General features: G+C 40.2%; 1 protein-coding gene across 1 annotated transcript in view; it reads left to right on the top strand.

The window, feature by feature from the left end:
- The first annotated feature begins 3,574 nt into the window (after positions 1-3,574).
- The window catches only part of LOC133617240 (rho GDP-dissociation inhibitor 1-like), a 45,246-nt gene continuing 36,287 nt past the window's right edge, over positions 3,575-12,533 (top strand). Inside the window, exon 1 of the mRNA XM_061977107.2 lies at positions 3,575-3,718. The gene's annotated coding sequence lies outside the window, so the exon portion shown is untranslated. The remainder of the gene's footprint in view (positions 3,719-12,533) is intronic.

Raw genomic sequence — 12,533 nt, forward strand, 5'->3', positions numbered from 1 at the left:
ACTTATTCCTGCTTACATGTATGTTTTTGTCCTTAAAATAGCTTTTGGGAAACTCCAACTTCAGTGGTTAGGTAAAACAAAACCTTTTGGTTTGTCATATTAAGACACATTATGTCATGTTTTTTTAAATTATATTTAAAAACAACATGAAGTTATGAAGACTTACAAATGCTAATGGGTGATTAAACCTGTTTCCAGGGGGCTGTATAAGTGCTTAGATTATGAAGATTGTATAAATGTCATTGTCCATCTAATATTTCACAGAGTTGAAATTATGCTGTGCCTGCGGACAAAATGTGCATGGCCTTTTTTGTGTGGACAGACCTTGTTTTGAAATTTCATCCGGCTGAATGGAGATATGTGCATTTTCAGAAATATCTATGTTTGTGTGACTGTAACTCAAGTCCAGCCTAGAGATGCCTCTGAATTGCTTTGTTTTTATTATGACAGCTCATTGTTCAACACAAAAAAATATTAAATACATCCTGCTAAGTAAGAACTCTTATCTTATGATAAATTTGACACGTTCATAAATTGAACTACAGTAGAAATAATCAAAACTTATCGGTGACATGATTTGGAAATTAGTCCATTTTACTGGTAAATGTTTTCTAGTGCGAATATCTATCAGTATCCTATTTTAATGCTTTTGTATTTCGGTGGCTTATACATTGTGTATTACATGGGTAATAATAAGCCACGCACGGGAGCCCATGCCAGTATTGTGCAGGTCTACAGTCTTGTTTCTTGAATGTTCCCCCACTCTTATTTCCACTATACACAATGTTGTATACAGGTCACGAGAAACTGATTCAGAAAGTATTTAGTTGCGCAAAGGTTATATAGGATTATATTGAACCTGCGTGATGTCACTGCTCTACCGACAGTGTTCAAGGCAGTCATGAGTCATGACCCAGCCCAGGAGGTCACAACTAAACATGTTGGTATCCAACCATAGTCGTCTAAAATATAATATAGTACTAGATTAGTGGTTCTTAACCTGGGTTCGATCGCACCCTAGGGGTTTGGTAAGTCGGCCTCGGGGGTTCGGCGGAGCCTCCGCCGCTGAGCTCAAGACACACCCAACTCATCGTTTAAATAAAAACTTCTCCCTATCGGCGTATTATGGATACCCCCTAACAATTTTCCCTCTGATTTGCAGGTGTGTAATTTGTTGTGAGTTCATGCACTGCGTTTGTGTTGTTCTTTGAACAAGGTGATGTTCATGCACGGTTCATTTTGTGCGCCAGTAAAAAAAACATAACTTTGTCTTGAATTTGAAACAAAAAAACATTCAATTTTTCACTAAAGAAGGGTTCGGTGAAGGCACATATGAAACTGGTGGGGTTCGTTACCTCCAACAAGGTTAAGAACCACTGTACTAGATAAGATCTGGAGAGCATTGGAGTATGATGTGCACATTCTATAATAGAACCATTAGTAACAAAATTGTATTTGGCATGATTGCTAAAATGATTTTAATTGATCAAATAAGCCTATAGTTAAATTTATCAAAAATATATACATATAATAAAACCTTTTAAAAATGCATGGTCATAACTAATTGGCACCGGTTACTTACTTCCTGTATTTAAGTGTCACCCTTTGTCGTAAGGCAATTGAAAGTAATAGATATGAATTGATGAAAAAAAGTGAATAAATACAATTCAAAATTAAAGCTGCAAGCAGCGATGGACGGGACCGACTTTGACGGCACATAAAATCCAAACCGGAGCCGTAATCAAAACTCTTTGGTCAACATTTAATCAGAAGGGTTCAATCTCTCTCCTGTGCTAGTTTGAAGCCGACACGACAAACGCGCTCAGAGGAGATAATGTTTGAAAAAAGGTGACCGGTTTTTACAAAACTTTTGTTTTGAAGGGGAAATTGCAAACATCCTGTTGATTTTTGCTGGGGGTTGTCAATATATGAAATGTAGGTCTAAGTGAGACCTACATAGAGGTTTTTCATGTCGAATGTCTATTCGTACTGGAAGTTACAGGCAGTTTTGTCTGAGTTTTCTTCCTAGGAGCAGTTGTGTCTGTGTTTTCTTCCTAGGGGGCGCTAGAGCGCAATTTTTTTTAATTTTTTTTTATTAGATAGCAATTTTTGCCAGTCCTGATGTGTGTGTCCAGTTTGGTGAGTTTTGAAGCATGTTAAGGGGGTAAAATTACAGCTCAAAGAGGCAAAAGTGACTGTTTTTACTAACTTTTTGTTTTGAAGGGGGAATTGCCAACTTCCTGTTGATTTTTGCTGAAGGATTTCAGTGTATGAAATCTAGGTTTAAGTCAGACCTACATGGAGGTTTTTGTTTCATGTCTCTGGATCGGTTCGCAGCCGAGTGTGAAGCGACTGGGATGAGAATCAGCACCTCCAAGTGCGAGTCCATGGTTCTCGCCCGGAAAAGGGTGGAGTGCCATCTCCGGGTTGGGGAGGAGACCCTGCCCCAAGTGGAGGAGTTCAAGTACCTAGGAGTCTTGTTCACGAGTGAGGAAAAAGTGGATCGTGAGATCGGCAGGCGGATCGGTGCGGCATCTTCAGTAATGCGGACGCTGTATCGATCCGTTGTGGTGAAGAAGGAGCTGAGCCGGAAGGCAAAGCTCTCAATTTACCGGTCGATCTACGTTCCCATCCTTACCTATGGCCATGAACTTTGGGTTGTGACCGAAAGGACAAGATCACGGGTACAGGCGGCCGAAATGAGTTTCCTCCGCCGGGTGGCGGGGCTCTCCCTTAGAGATAGGGTGAGAAGCTCTGCCATCCGGGGGGAGCTCAAAGTAAAGCCACTGCTCCTCCACATCGAGAGGAGCCAGATGAGGTGGTTCGGGCATCTGGTCAGGATGCCACCCGAACGCCTCCCTCGGGAGGTGTTTAGGGCACGTCCAACCGGTAGGAGGCCACGGGGAAGACCCAGGACACGTTGGGAAGACTATGTCTCCCGGCTGGCCTGGGAACGCCTCGGGATCCCCCGGGAGGAGCTGGACGTAGTGGCTGGGGAGAGGAAAGTCTGGGCTTCCCTGCTTAGGCTGCTGCCCCCGCGACCCAACCTCGGATAAGCGGAAGAAGATGGATGGATGGATGGTGTCTACGACATTCCTAACAGAAGTTACAAGCAGTTTTGTCTGTGTTTTTTCCTAGGGGGTGCTAGAGCGCAATTTTGAGTTTTGGGTTGGTTTTTTTTTTATTAGATGGCAATTTTCGCCAGTCCTGATGTGTGTGTCAAATATGAAGCATGTTAAGGGGGTCAAATTACACCTCAAAGAGGCGGCGGAATAATAATAATAAAACCTTACAATTACAATAGGGTCCTCTGTCCCAAAGGCACATTGCGGTCCCTAATAAGAAAATAGGAGGTAATAAATTGACACGTTATAAGTTGTTCAATTAAGAATCTGTTTAAAAACTGGAGATAGAATGTATGACAATAAATAGAACATAAAATAAAGCATAACAACAAAATATGTCAAAGGTTGCATAATTCATAAATAAATGATGGTTATGGAGTGTTAATCATGCTCAATCAATATAATACACTACTTGATATTGTTAAAAAGGGAAATAGTTTGGGAGTGGTCCTTTCGGCTAGCCGTAGTTATATTCCCGGAAATGCTGCGCGGGCGGCGCCGTCCCGTTTCTTCGCCATACTTGCACAGCAGCACACAACAACCGACGCACTTACCGACAGGCACCTGGAAGCGCCGCTGCATTTAAGTCAAAGGTTCGTCCACATCTTTTCTTCGAAGAATGAACAGTTCTGTTTGTCGAAAGTTAGTACCGGGCACAACTCGCCGAGGCTGTTATTTTAATGTTGTCGGTATCTTTGTTTAGCGTGCCTTGTCCGCACTAGCTAGCAGCCACTTGCCCCCCTCATCAGCCCCACCCTGTCGGCGATGCTTTAAGAAGAAAAAAAGTTCAAATGTTGCGATACAATTAATACTCGAGTTGAATTCCATTCAATTACATGAGGTTGTTGTCGTGTCTTCTCTGTCTGGAATGAATCGTGTTAGCGATATAGCTTGACAGCTTTATATTTTTTTCCAAATTAAATCTGTCCACCGTAGTATCATTAAAGATTCACATTTATAAGCACACTGAATTCTACCAATTAATTTTAAGTTAACCTTACATAACACATTCATACCTCCATAGTAATGATGTTTGATTAATTTCCTTAGCATTTGTATTTCTGCAATTACACTCTAAAACTGCATTGCTGCTGCTAAACATTGCAAAAGCCAGGCTGTCTGGAGCCTCCTCATGCACTTGGATTGTGGTCTATTCCAAGCTACCTTTCCCTTTGAGGCAAGTAGATTTTTTTTTTTGCCTGAAGTTACATAATGCATTCACACTGTATTAAGCCCCCTCCACCATCTTAGCTGTTATTGTAACACAGTTAGGTGCATTTTTTTTTGTATAAAACTGCTACACTCTTCTTTTTTTTTTTTGTCTGACACTATCAGTCAGAACAAATTGTGGAGAAGAGTGTAAATGAATGAGTCATACATTGTCAGATGCTGTGTTGTTGTCAATGGCGGTATGGTGTTTGAATTGTAGGATGGGAATGAGAGCAGTTTGGAATGTGTGGTTGGTTTGTGCTCGGACATGTTTATGCAGCGCACACCTTCTGGAGTTGAGTATTTTCCTTGCAGCTTGCAGACATTCCACTGATGGCTGCTAGTTTCGGCAGGCCAAAATATAGGCGCCCTCCAAGAGGTTTGAGGATATTTTCTCTTTCAGTCAAGAAGAAAGAACTGATTAACCCTTGTTAGTTTCGTTGTTGATTTGTCTATAATTTTTGCTCAGTTCCAACATATCAGTCACTTCAACATTTTGAGACATTGTGGTTGAGATAGATGATGACTGAATGTTCAATCTTTAGGCTTACCGTATTTTCTGGACTATAAGGCGCACGTAAAATCCTTTCATTTTCTCAAAAATGGACAGTGCGCCTTATAGCCCGGTGCGCCTAATGTACGGCATAATGCTGGTTGTGCTGACCCACCTTAAAGCTATTATATTTGGTACATGGTGTAATGATATGTGTGACCAGTAGATGGCAGTCACACATAAGAGATGTGCCAGTAAACAACACCGAAACTTTAAATGTTCCATTGAGAATATAGAACATTACACACGGCGCTCAAAAATCTGTCAAAATGTTTTGAGTACGACTTCGGTAAGCTATGAAGTCGCACCGCTTGATGGATTGTTGGTGCATTAAACATACCAGTATTATTATGGTATGTGGATAAGGACCGCAAAATGGCACCTATTAGCAGACATTATCTGGCGTTTTGTTTCGCAATATTATGCAGAACCAACTTTTCTTACCTTCTGGTACCTGCTGATCTGTATTTGGGATCTGCATAAGTACTGAACATTTGCGTGAGTCCGCCATTGTAGTCCGTACCGACACCGTAGTAGATAAGCTTCTTGTTTTTCTCTACCTTCTTTTTATGTGGCATTCATCTTCCGCTGTTGCCATTTCTAATATAAAATAGTGTAAAGTTCTTATATTGCCTACCTTTCACAATCATTATAAAACACAGGATGACGGATCTATTTTTTGAATGCATTCTAAATATTAAATAAATGCAATCAAAAGTCCACTTTTTCTGCCTTTGAAGCGCTTAAAAACATCCATACACCTGCATTAAGGTTTTATATACAGTACAGGCCAAAAGTTTGGACACACATTCTCATTCATTGCGTTTTCTTTATTTTCATGACTATCAATATTGTAGATTGTCACTGAAGGCATCAAAACTATGAATGAACACATGTGGAGTTATGTACTTAAAGGCCTACTGAAACCCACTACTACCGACCATGCAGTCTGATAGTTTATATATCAATGATGAAATCTTAACATTGCAACATATGCCAATACGGCTGGGTTATCTTACTAAAGTGCAATTTTAAATTTCGCGCGAAATATCCTGCTAAAAACGTCTCGATATGATGACGCCTGCGCGTGACGTCACGGATTGTAGAGGACATTTTGGGACAGCATGGTGGCCAGCTATTAAGTCGTCTGTTTTCATCGCAAAATTCCACAGTATTCTGGACATCTGTGTTGATGAATCTTTTGCAATTTGTTCAATGAACAATGGAGACAGCAAAGAAGAAAGCTGTAGGTGGGAAGCGGTGTATTGCGGCAGGTGTTGTGCCGGATAACGCACCCCCGCCGTAGAATGCACCCCCTGACTGTTGTGCCGGATAACACAGCCGGTGTTTTATTGTTTACATTCCCGAAAGATGACAGTCAAGCTTTACCATTGGCCTGTGGAGAACTGGGACAACAGAGACTCTTACCAGGAGGACTTTGAGTTGGATACGCAGACGCGGTACCGTGAGTACGCATGCAGCTGCGGCTTCCAAACATTTGATCGCTTGCCCGTACGTGCGTGCCGCTATGTGCATGTCACGTACGTAACTTTGGGGATTTTGGGGAAATATATGTGCTGTATGAACTTTGGAGAGGTGAACGGTACTTTGGGCTGTGGGATTGAGTATGTTGTGCAGGTGTTTGAGTTGTATTGGCGGGTTATATGGACGGAAGGGGGGAGGTGTTTGTTATGCGGGATTAATTTGTGGCATATTAAATATAAGCCTGGTTGTGTTGTGGCTAATAGAGTATATATATGTCTTGTGTTTATTTACTGTTTTAGTCATTCCCAGCTGAATATCAGGTCCCACCCGCCTCTCACAGCATCTTCCCTATCTGAATCGCTCCCACTGCCCTCTAGTCCTTCACTCTCACTTTCCTCATCCACAAATCTTTCATCCTCGCTCAAATTAATGGGGAAATCGTCGCTTTCTCGGTCCGAATCGCTCTCGCTGCTGGTGGCCATGATTGTAAACAACGTGCGGATGTGAGGAGCTCCACAACTTGTGACGTCACGCGCATATCGTCTGCTACTTCCGGTACAGGCCAGGCTTTTTCATCAGCGACCAAAAGTTGCGAACTTTATCGTCGATGTTCTCTACTAAATCCTTTCAGCAAAAATATGGCAATATCGCGAAATGATCAAGTATGACATGTAGAATGGACCTGCTATCCCCGTTTAAATAAGAAAATCGCATTTCAGTAGGCCTTTAACAAAAAAAGGTGAAATAACGGAAAACATGTTTTATATTCTAGTTTCTTCAAAATAGCCACCCTTTGCTCTGATTACTTTTTCACATTCTCTCGATGAGCTTCAAGAGGTAGTCACCTGAAATGGTTTTCACTTCACAGGTGTGCTTGAAGCTCATCGTGAGAATGCCAAGAGTGTGCAAAGCAGTAATCAGAGCAAAGGGTGGCTATTTTGAAGAAACTAGAATATAAAACGTGTGTTCAGTTATTTCACATTTTTTTAAGTACTTAATTCCACATGTGTTCATTCATAGTTGTGATGGCTTCAGTGACAATCTACAATGTAAATAGTCATGCAAATAAAGAAAACGCATTGAATGAGGAGGAGGTGTGTCCAAACTTTTGGCCTGTACTGTACATGATGTAAGTATATGTGTAATGTAGTAACAGGCACATTTATAATAATATTTAATATTTACATATTTTGATAATTTTAAGCATAGGCGGCGCATTAATTTAAAAAAGGCATCATGACGTTCACTTTTTTACCCCCACTGATTTCTACTCACTGCAGACTTTATGAGAGCCAACAAACATAAAAAACGTCACTTACAGCGCAAGGTCTGTTGTCATTAGGATGCCGGCTGATAGGATGTTCATATAGTCCCGTTTAGATGAAGAATTACTTATATTCCTCGCGAAGAAAAGAGGAGTTGAACCAAGCGTCTTTTCGCGTCGTTCCTGCCATTTCTGGGTCTAAATTGGCTCTCAAAGTGTCCTTGTCAAATATGTCCTTGTCCTTCTACTTTCCAGGTGAGAAGCACTTACTTTTAGACTGTCAATCAACATATTCTTGTCTAAAATTGCCACACATGAAAACAAAATGCAATAATCTTTTCAAAATAGTTTCTTATGTGTAAAACTAGGGCTGGGCGATATGGCCTTCTTTTAATATCGCGATATTTTAAGGCCATATCGCGATACACGATATATATCTCCATATTTTGCCTTATCCTTGAATGAACACTTGATGCATATAATCACAGCAGTATGATGATTCAATGTATCGCCCAGCCCTCTGTAAAACAACACCCATATTTGCTCCCGCCATCCTTGGCCGCTTGTCTTAGCCCCGTTTGATATTAACATGGCAGGCATACTGCTGTCAGCAGAGAGTTCCTTTAGCCATTTTAAACTGTCACCATAACAACTTTTTGCAGATACTGTACAGAGGTATTGTACAGTAATTCAACAAAAGTGGTGTTTGGTATTAGCACACCGATTGTATCGTCTGCAGCTCACACAAACTTGCTGTTTCCTGTAACCATTATTGAATGGCCAGCAGGCCAGATACGCAAGCTCAACAATTCTAATTCGAAGATGGAGAGAGAGAAAAAAACCTCGGCCTCTTGTGGTTAGGTTATTGCAGTAATTTAAACCTTGATGTCGATTCAATGATGATTAATTGTGCAGCCTGAGTTGGCCAGGTTAAAGTGTGTTTTGCTGTAAGGTATACTGAGATGTTTTATAGATGCCAATGAAAGGTTGATTTGTGCACAGTCATCACAAATATACATTGGGGACGTTGTGGGATGCCGGAAACCCGGAGCAAAAACCCCCCGCGTGCACGGGGAGAACATGCTTTGCATAAAACAAAGTAAAAGTGTGGAATTGCTGGGTTGGCTAGGACGTCGCATCGTTTTTGTCTTTTTTCGCGGCGTATTTCCCAAGATGGTCAACCAGCTTGAGCGTAGCGTTAAAACAAGTGAGAATGAGTGTGGAGTTTGAGCAGGAAAATGTCGTATTGCTGTTCTGTTCTTGGGTGTTTGTTCGTTCAAATGGAGAGATAGGAAATACCTTTTTAATAGAGTCCTGAAAGCAGTCGTTCATAAAGGTAATAAAATCACGGAAAAAGCGAAAGTGTGTCAAAGGAAATGGCTCTTAAAAATATAACTTTCATCAACTTGTGGAGTACAATCACTTTGTAAAATGTTGAACATTTAATTTGTTTGAGAAATTTTCTGTGATGCAATCAAGTTCATTTGAGAGCAGAACTAAACAAAGAAAGGACAAGACTCGATTGCATTAGTTTGTGTTCTTTGGTGGTTGCAATGCTTAATATAACTACGAAGACCTGGTTGTGCAAATAAACTAACGTCATGTTCAGTCCTAAATATTGTATTTTTTAATCCAATCTACTGTATTTTTGTTGTCTTTTTTCATAACAAACTAAACGCTTACTTGTTGTTCAGCAGGAAAGCCAAGTGCTTTATTCGACACAGATGACCACATTATATCGTCTTTTGTGCTTTTCGTGAAGAAAAAATCCTGATAGTATTAATAAACGAGATAAATAAATCTCTCGTAGGCTCAACAGCATACTGAATCTTCATATTGCTAGCAAACATTGCTGAACAATGGGGACATTTATAGCTAAATAAAGGGGCACAATCTGAACTTTGCACCATAAAAACAACGGCAAACATGAAATGTAGATGAGACTAATATTTGTAGGAGGAAATTAACTTCAAAAACTAAACTTATCCTAGATCTGACCAATCTAAGTTTCTGAGCACAAACTGATGAAGCCAGTTACGATCCATTGAATGAATGCGATGCACAAATTAATCCAACATTGTCTTTCACGGATTAATACTTAATTTGTGGACCCTTCCAGATATAAAGACATGATGTGCCTCCAATCTTTTCGTCTTTATATCTTTGCAAGTGTCGAGGCAAGCATTAACGTCTACTTAGCCTAATGGGACTCCAGATCCTCACCTGAAACCTGGATGTACCTCTAGATCACGTGATTGCAAACCAGCAATTATCTACAATTTAAATGTCTGTTGCATTGCCTGTGCTGTGTCGTGGGTGATGGTGATCATGAGAATGTCAATTATTTTTCCATAAACACAGCAAGCTCTTATTTATTGTTGCTTTTCAGTGCAAGGTTTTTATTTAGAAACAACTAGCCATGACCCTGCCTTAGGGAATTGACGAATCAACAAACTAAGTTGTTTGCTTTTAGGATGAAAGGAAAAACCTAAAGTATGCACCAAGGGTGAGGAAAAACAATGAACAAGCAGCACTAAAAGGTTTTCAACTCTGCTAAATTGGTTTTTGGGACCTGCTCCACTTCTGATGTGTCTTATTGATTGTTGCAGTCAATGGCATGTTTCAAAGGCATTTCAGAAGTAGCTCCTTGCCTGGCATACTACTTTATTGTAGGTATGAGATGTTGGCGTATGGCAGAGTCAGACACTTCATCCCCCACAAAAAACATTGGCAAACTGGTAACTGCATTTCATTTTTGAGAAGTTTAACATACAGATAAACTGTACACCAATCAGACAGACACTGGTGGATTTGGCTGATAATTAGTATAAATATACTGTACAATCGTTGAAAGACAATACAACAGAGGTGGGACCAAGTCATTGTTTTGCAAGTCACAAGTAAGTCTCAAGTCTTTGCCCTCAAGTCCGAGTCAAGTCCCGAGTCAAGACAGGCAAGCCCCGAGTCAAGTCCAAAGTCAAGACTGGAAAGTCTCAAGTCAAGTCCTAAGTCCTGCATTTTGAGTTTCGAGTCCTTTCAAGTCCTTTTAACCACAGACTAATATATTAACACAGATTGTGTATGCTTTTCAAACGCTGTATTTATTTATTAAAACAAGTGCATTTTAAATTGCAGGAAAGAAAATTGTGCTGACATTGCACTTTATAATAGCACTATTAACCAGTCATTTTAAACATTAACTCATTCCTTTACAGAACAAACACATTGAAAAATAAAGTGCAAATGTACTTATTTGTACAAAAGTGTTAACATTGAAAAAACATGACATATACGTGAACATAACAAAAAAGTTGTACTTTTTATATGTCAGGGCCCTATGCTGCATTGCATTTGCAAAAGACCAAATTAGCCAAGAGTCTGTCAGTCATTTGTGCACGATGGGGGCGTAGTATGATGCCACCATGGCTGAAAACTCGCTCCACTGGAGCACTGGAGGCAGGCACTGCCAAGACTCTCATGGCCACTCGGAACAGTGAAGGAAGAGTCTTCATGTTCAATGCCCAGAACAAAAGGGGAGAGAGAGTTGTTTTGGGTTGGTGCACTACTTGTAAGTGTATCTTGTGTTTTTTATGTTGATTTAATTAAAAAAAGAGGAAAAAAAAAAAAATTATTTCTTGTGCGGCCCGATACCAATCGATCCACGGACCAGTACCGGGCCGCGGCCCGGTGGTTGGGGACCACTGAGGTAAACAACCAACAGTATGTCACAAAGCTAGCTAAAACGGTACACATATTCATAATATAGTATACATTTTAACTGACCTTTATTTTACTATTTTTGTCTTTTTTTAGGTGGCTAAAATACGCGGTGCTGCTGACCGCCGTCTAACGTTACGTGTGATATATTGACTAACGTAACCCTGCTTAAAAAAAATCACTGAACAAAAAGTATGAATAAGGTAGTGAACTGCAACAGATTCCCATGTTTGCAATAACGTTATAACGTTAGCAGTGAGTTTACAGCCTCACTGATTTAACTACACAGCAAATAAAAGTCACGTTACTTAGCCAATAAACGTTATCTTACATTCAAAACTTACCGTTCTTTGTGCAACTTCAAATGCCGGACGAAGTTGGAAGTTGTTGCCTCTCCATCAGTAATTTTCGAACCGCATGTGTTGCATACTGCAAACCGTTTTGTGTTGACCACCTCGTAATTTTTATACCCAAACAAAATTATTTTAGGTATCATTTTTTGTTCACTGGTGTGTGGTTTGGACATGTCTTCTTCGTTGGTTGTCCTGCAATTTGATTGGATGAATGCTGTGTGATGAAAACAAAGTAGATCTAATTTGATTGGCTGTTGTACTGAGACCACACCAGCTGACACACGCAACGCTGATAGACAAGTACACAATGAAAAATACGGAGCGCTCCCGAATAACTTTTTCATCTTTGGGTTTTGGGGAAAGTAGCAAGTCATGTCAAGTCATGTCAATTCAAAAGGCTCAAGTCCAAGTGAAGTCACAAGTCATTGATGTTAAAGTCTAAGTCGAGTTGCAAGTCTTTTTACATTTTGTCGAGTCTAAAGTCATCAAATTCATGACTCGAGTCTGACTCGAGTCCAAGTCATGTGACTCGAGTCCACACCTCTGCAATACAATGTCCAATTATCGATCAGATTGAAACGTCATTAATGAGTCATTGGACGCAGCTTTTGCGATATTTTGAATAAAGTAGAAACATGTTAATAGTATAGAACCGTTTCCATTAGATCTTTTGAAGTAATCATGCCACAACTAGGTATGTAATGATATGACTGGGGATGCAACGGTATAATGTTAAACTGTGGTAAAACATACTACGGTTGGTATTAATGTTATAAATAAAAATGATCGTAAAACTGTGATAACACTGATAAACTCACTGTAGTGTT

Source organism: Nerophis lumbriciformis, linkage group LG16 (genome assembly GCF_033978685.3).
Source record: "Nerophis lumbriciformis linkage group LG16, RoL_Nlum_v2.1, whole genome shotgun sequence".
In the NCBI taxonomy this organism is placed as follows: Eukaryota; Metazoa; Chordata; class Actinopteri; order Syngnathiformes; family Syngnathidae; genus Nerophis; species Nerophis lumbriciformis.